Raw genomic sequence first — 4,982 nt, 5'->3', positions numbered from 1 at the left:
CTTCTTATGTTGTGTCTATCGTGATCCACTATGGTGAGTAGTCGGTCTTAGCAGGTTGATGTCTAGATCATAGTTGGGTGCTTGGAGGGACGACTCTACCACGAGTCATGACAGAGATAGTTTCACATAATTGATAGTTGTCACGAGATGTATCTTTTATTTTGGTTAAGCACTTGTAATTTAATATAATTGTTCTTCTATTGACTTTTGATTGTTACTGTTCCTCGGGCAATCGAGATGGTAACGTCCTTATCTGTTAGGGAAGGTTTTGTTAAGGCTTCTTGGTAGATGAGGGTGTTACATTAAATCCTCTCATTCCATTACTCTTCCATTTCCTTCCTTCCAAATATTGTAACCAAACAAAGGAAATTAAACCCATCTCTTTCCCTCTAATTCTCTCAATCCAAACACACCCTTACTATTTATACAAGTAAGTAAGTTGTCCTTGAGAATCCTTTATTGATGTTGTTATGTAGAGTAGGGAAAAATGATAATTACGCTTTATTGAAAATTTCTTGTGTCAAAATCAGGCAATGTTATTTATGTACCACCAAGTTTTTGTGGGTAGATTATTTCTCTTTTTTTGGTGTTGACCAGGAGTATCCCCTACCGACAGTTGGGGCAATCTCCTTCGGGATACTGAAGGCAATTTAATGGGTTGACCCCTCCCAAGTTTGACTTTTTCATTCGCAAGAATCAAGAATCGAACCCCTGACCACTTGTTTAAGAGATGAGAGCCCTTACCACTCACACCAGCCAACTTTGGTAGATTATTTCTCTTTGTAATTATTGTTTTCAATATTTTTTGTGATTTGGTTAAAGAAACATCCGAGGAAGCGATTGGTGCAGATGAAGCAAGCTAAGTCGCCAGCGTTGCAAATTTATCTGTAATTCCAATTACACGATAAGTTTCTCACGACTTTTTGGTTATTTATTATGTTATTGAACTAATTTTATAAAAAATGATACAGTATGTTTGGTCTTAATTATCTCTATTTTGGTCAAAAATTGTCAAACACGATATTCTATCTCGTTAGGGGTTAAAGTGACCTACTCTTTTTAGCCTCGTATCGGGGGGTTAAATTCTATGTGACTTGTGACGGAATAATGATGTAAATAATGTAAAGGGCAAAATAAAGAGATAATGACACAAGATATTTTGGTGACGCGGAAAACCCAATGTGGGAAACAACCGCGGGGGGAGTAGGTATCCCGCCAATATTCCACTATTTGATAATTAAAACAGAAGTACAATATGCAACGGGTCCAGATCTGATAACGGACAGATAGTCCAGTTCACATACGAGACTGTCGGTGTGCTCGTCGGATGTCAGGGGCTATTTTGTGGGTTTGCATGTGGTACGCAGGTTTTGTGGGAATAATAAGGTGGAGATAATGATTGAACAATCATTATCTAATAATGGTGATTTAGTGATGATTAGCTCATGATGATGGAGTAATGGTTTAGGTTGTTATTGTTTGTACGTAGTATTCTTGAACTTGGTAGAATACGTCATCTTGTGTATGTCTGAACATCGATCCCTTTTCTTCCTTGCTTCCTTGTATTTATAGTGAATAAACCCTATCCTTTGTCCTACTCCTTGTATGGCAAGTAACCGTGGTCCTACCATGCTACTTTCCATAAACGATGTCTCACATTCTATTCCCCCTGATCTCCCTGAAATCTCCCTGATGATCTTCAACACGCGGGCCTCCCTTGGCCGTTGGTCTCCTTGGCCCAATTCACCAAATCGGCTCTAATGGACCTAATCCTGTGTTGGCCCGATATGTAGAAATTGACCCGAACAGTTGTATTTGGTCTTCTATCCGTATTTCTCTTCCTTCGCTCCATGGGCCCGACTCCCCTATGTATGATATGGCCCATTTTCTTAATTATTTACCCACTCGTCTCGTGCCACGTAGCTTAGGCCAAATAGTGAATTTTGGCCCAAATAGTTTGCCCCTAATTTCGCTTCTCAGCTTCGTTGAGGAGGGAAATTAACTCTTCAAATTCTGCTTGCTATACATTGTCATTTTGCTACCCTTCTGGATTCAGCCGCTGAGACTTTCTAGAACAAGATGTTGTCATCCTGCTGGAAGATGACACAGGAACTCTGCCAGAGAAGGATGCTAGAACTCTGCTAGGATAGACAGCAAACTTTCTGCTGAAGGAGACTGCTGAAACTGTACTTGAGCATGCTGCTGAAACTCTGTTGGAATAAGATGTTGTCATCCCGCTGGAAGATAGCACTAGAAGTCTGCGGGAGAAGGATGATGAAACTCCACTAGGATATACTGCAACACTTCTGCTGGAGCAGATTGCTGAAACTCCGTTGGAGCAAGCTGCTGCCAGCCTGCTAGGTGTGACTCCTGATGGATACACTTGAGATAACTCCGCATCCCTATTTTGTACCAATAATTCTGGTGCCCCGATCTACTCGTTTCTACTGAATCATACTCTGTTGTTCTGGCATACCGATTTCTATCACTCCTTAATTCTGCTAATCTGCAACCTGATGTTCTAAAGATGTCGACCTGTAGATTTCTGCTAGCATATTTTGCCAGTAAGCGGATTTCAGGCGGATTTCTACTGAAGGAAGCTCTGCTCACTTTAACGGATGCCAGGATTCTGATGATGGACACTGGGTTCCTGAAGGCGGAAAATTTTGGTTGTCGTTGGGAACCATATGGCAGACGCTAGGAACCAGATGGTCGACATTGGGATCTTGCTGGCTGACGCTGGGGACCAGACGGCTGGCTTTGGGGACCAGACGGCTGGCGCTGGGGACCAGACGGCTAACTCTGGGAGATAGATGGCTGGTGCTGGGGACAAGATGGATGATTCTGGGAACCAGGCGGCTGACTCTGGGGACCAGACGGCTGACTCTGGGAACCAGGCGGCTGATTTTGGGGACCAGACGGCTGACTCTGGGGACCAGGCGGCTGGCGTTGGAGACCAGACGACTGATTCTGGGAACCAGACGGCTCGTGCTGGAATCCTGCTGGCGGATGCCAGGGAGCTGATGCCTGACACTAAGGACCAGGTGGCAGATGCTAGGTGTGGACAAGGCCCTCGGGAACTGCGTCCGCGGGATCCACACCAGGCATAATCGACTCGAGGTTCTTTCGAATCGAATTAAGACATATTAGAGTCGCCACCAAGTTTTTTGGGAACTTGGAACCGTTCAAGTCAACTTCACACCTTTCATCGAAAAGCATAAAGCCAATCGACTACGAGTGATTAAAGATAAAGACTTGTACCCTATATCACTCGATTTGAATGACTCTCGTAATCCAATGGTATTTAGACGGATCCACAAACCATAGATCTTGAGTAAGGGGTGAGGGTACGTGTTGGGAAGCCCATAAGGACACCCAACCCCGCCCGTCAATAACGGCCTCTACTAAGTCAAGTATGGATTTCAAACAAGGTCATAGCTACTACGATATATGATATGCAAACATCGTTTTAAACCCTAACACGTGACAACAATTTCTATGTCGTTTTAAATGCAACTAAACTAACTTTGTCAAAGTTGTTTTAGCATGTTGGTTGATTTGAAATAAAAGATGCGCAAACACGGCTTAGGAGGAATGGGGGAGCCATTGGGATCTATCCTATTACAACCCAGGCATTTCATGCCGACACAACGAGAAATAAATTACAACTCGATCTAATTACAACAACTATCGAAATTATTTTGACTCAATTAAAATAAAACCTATATACATGATACAAAATTACAATACAAACTAACAAAAAACAACTTAAACTATTATGACTTAACAAATAAAATAAATGTAAACACAAAGGCTAAAACTAAGTTAGATTGATTAATGATGTTAGCCGATTTATTAATTAGTAAACAAATTAGACTAGAATTAAACTAATTAAATTAAATTAAACAAATACAAAGGTTTGAAATAAATTAGGTACAACTTATTGATTAAATTGAACCCAACTCATTAAAATTATTCACCAATCCATATTTATTAAAATAGGATTAGTAAACAATTAAAGAAACAAAAGAAGAAAAGAAATCAAAACTGGGAGACCCGTGCAGTGCACGGATCAGAATATAGAACAGACCCGTGCAGTGCACGGTTTTTGTAGAAAACAAAGTTAATTGCATTTTAATTTCGAAATCAGCAAAATAAATTACGGAAAAAATCACTAAATTAAATTTACATATTTTGAACCTTAAAAAATAATAAAAACAAAATTTACAATATTAGAAACAAGTAAAACAAATTAAAGGTTAATTAATTATAAATTAAATTAAATAATTACGAACTAGGTTAAAAACAATTCTAATTTGTCAACGGGTGCAAATGGAAAGGTGTTAAGCACGCACTTCCATGCTAGCGAGAAATTTAGTGAAAAGAGAGATGCGTTCAATTAAGTTATAGAATTGTTAGTCGATTGATTTTAAAAGCTATGTCGAAACACCCTAACATGTCTAATTAGGTTATTTAAATGATCGAATGTCGTCTAAATACGTCATAGGTTAACAATCAGAGGTTAAACTAACATACAACGGGTCCTAGGGTATGTCGAATTGGCCGAAATAACAAAGGGGTCAAAAGCGAAGAGCGAAGTTAGAAATCGTTTTATTAATGCCCTACCTTGAACACGAGGATATGTAAATGAGACGGGGGTGTACGACCGACTGAAGTAGCGGTTTCTTTTCCCATCTCAAGTCAACGCGGGTGTTCATGGTGGTACTTTAACTCATACTCGGACTAACTAGTTTCATAGTTAATTTAAAACAAACGATAATTAAAACGAAAAACAAACAAAAAACAAGACAAATAAAAAGCATTAAAAAACGAAACAAAAAGAGGAAAGAGAAGGGGATTTGATGCACCCTCAACCTACATGTATCGTTGACACCGTCTTGGGTCGTAATCGATGGTAGATTTTATCTCGAGAGGCCGTCGTCGACGAAGAATAAAGCAAACACGCGTTTTGGAAAGTTTCT

This window comes from Silene latifolia, chromosome 1 (assembly GCF_048544455.1).
Source record: "Silene latifolia isolate original U9 population chromosome 1, ASM4854445v1, whole genome shotgun sequence".
In the NCBI taxonomy this organism is placed as follows: Eukaryota; Viridiplantae; Streptophyta; class Magnoliopsida; order Caryophyllales; family Caryophyllaceae; genus Silene; species Silene latifolia.
Note: the sequence above shows the minus strand (reverse complement) of the source record.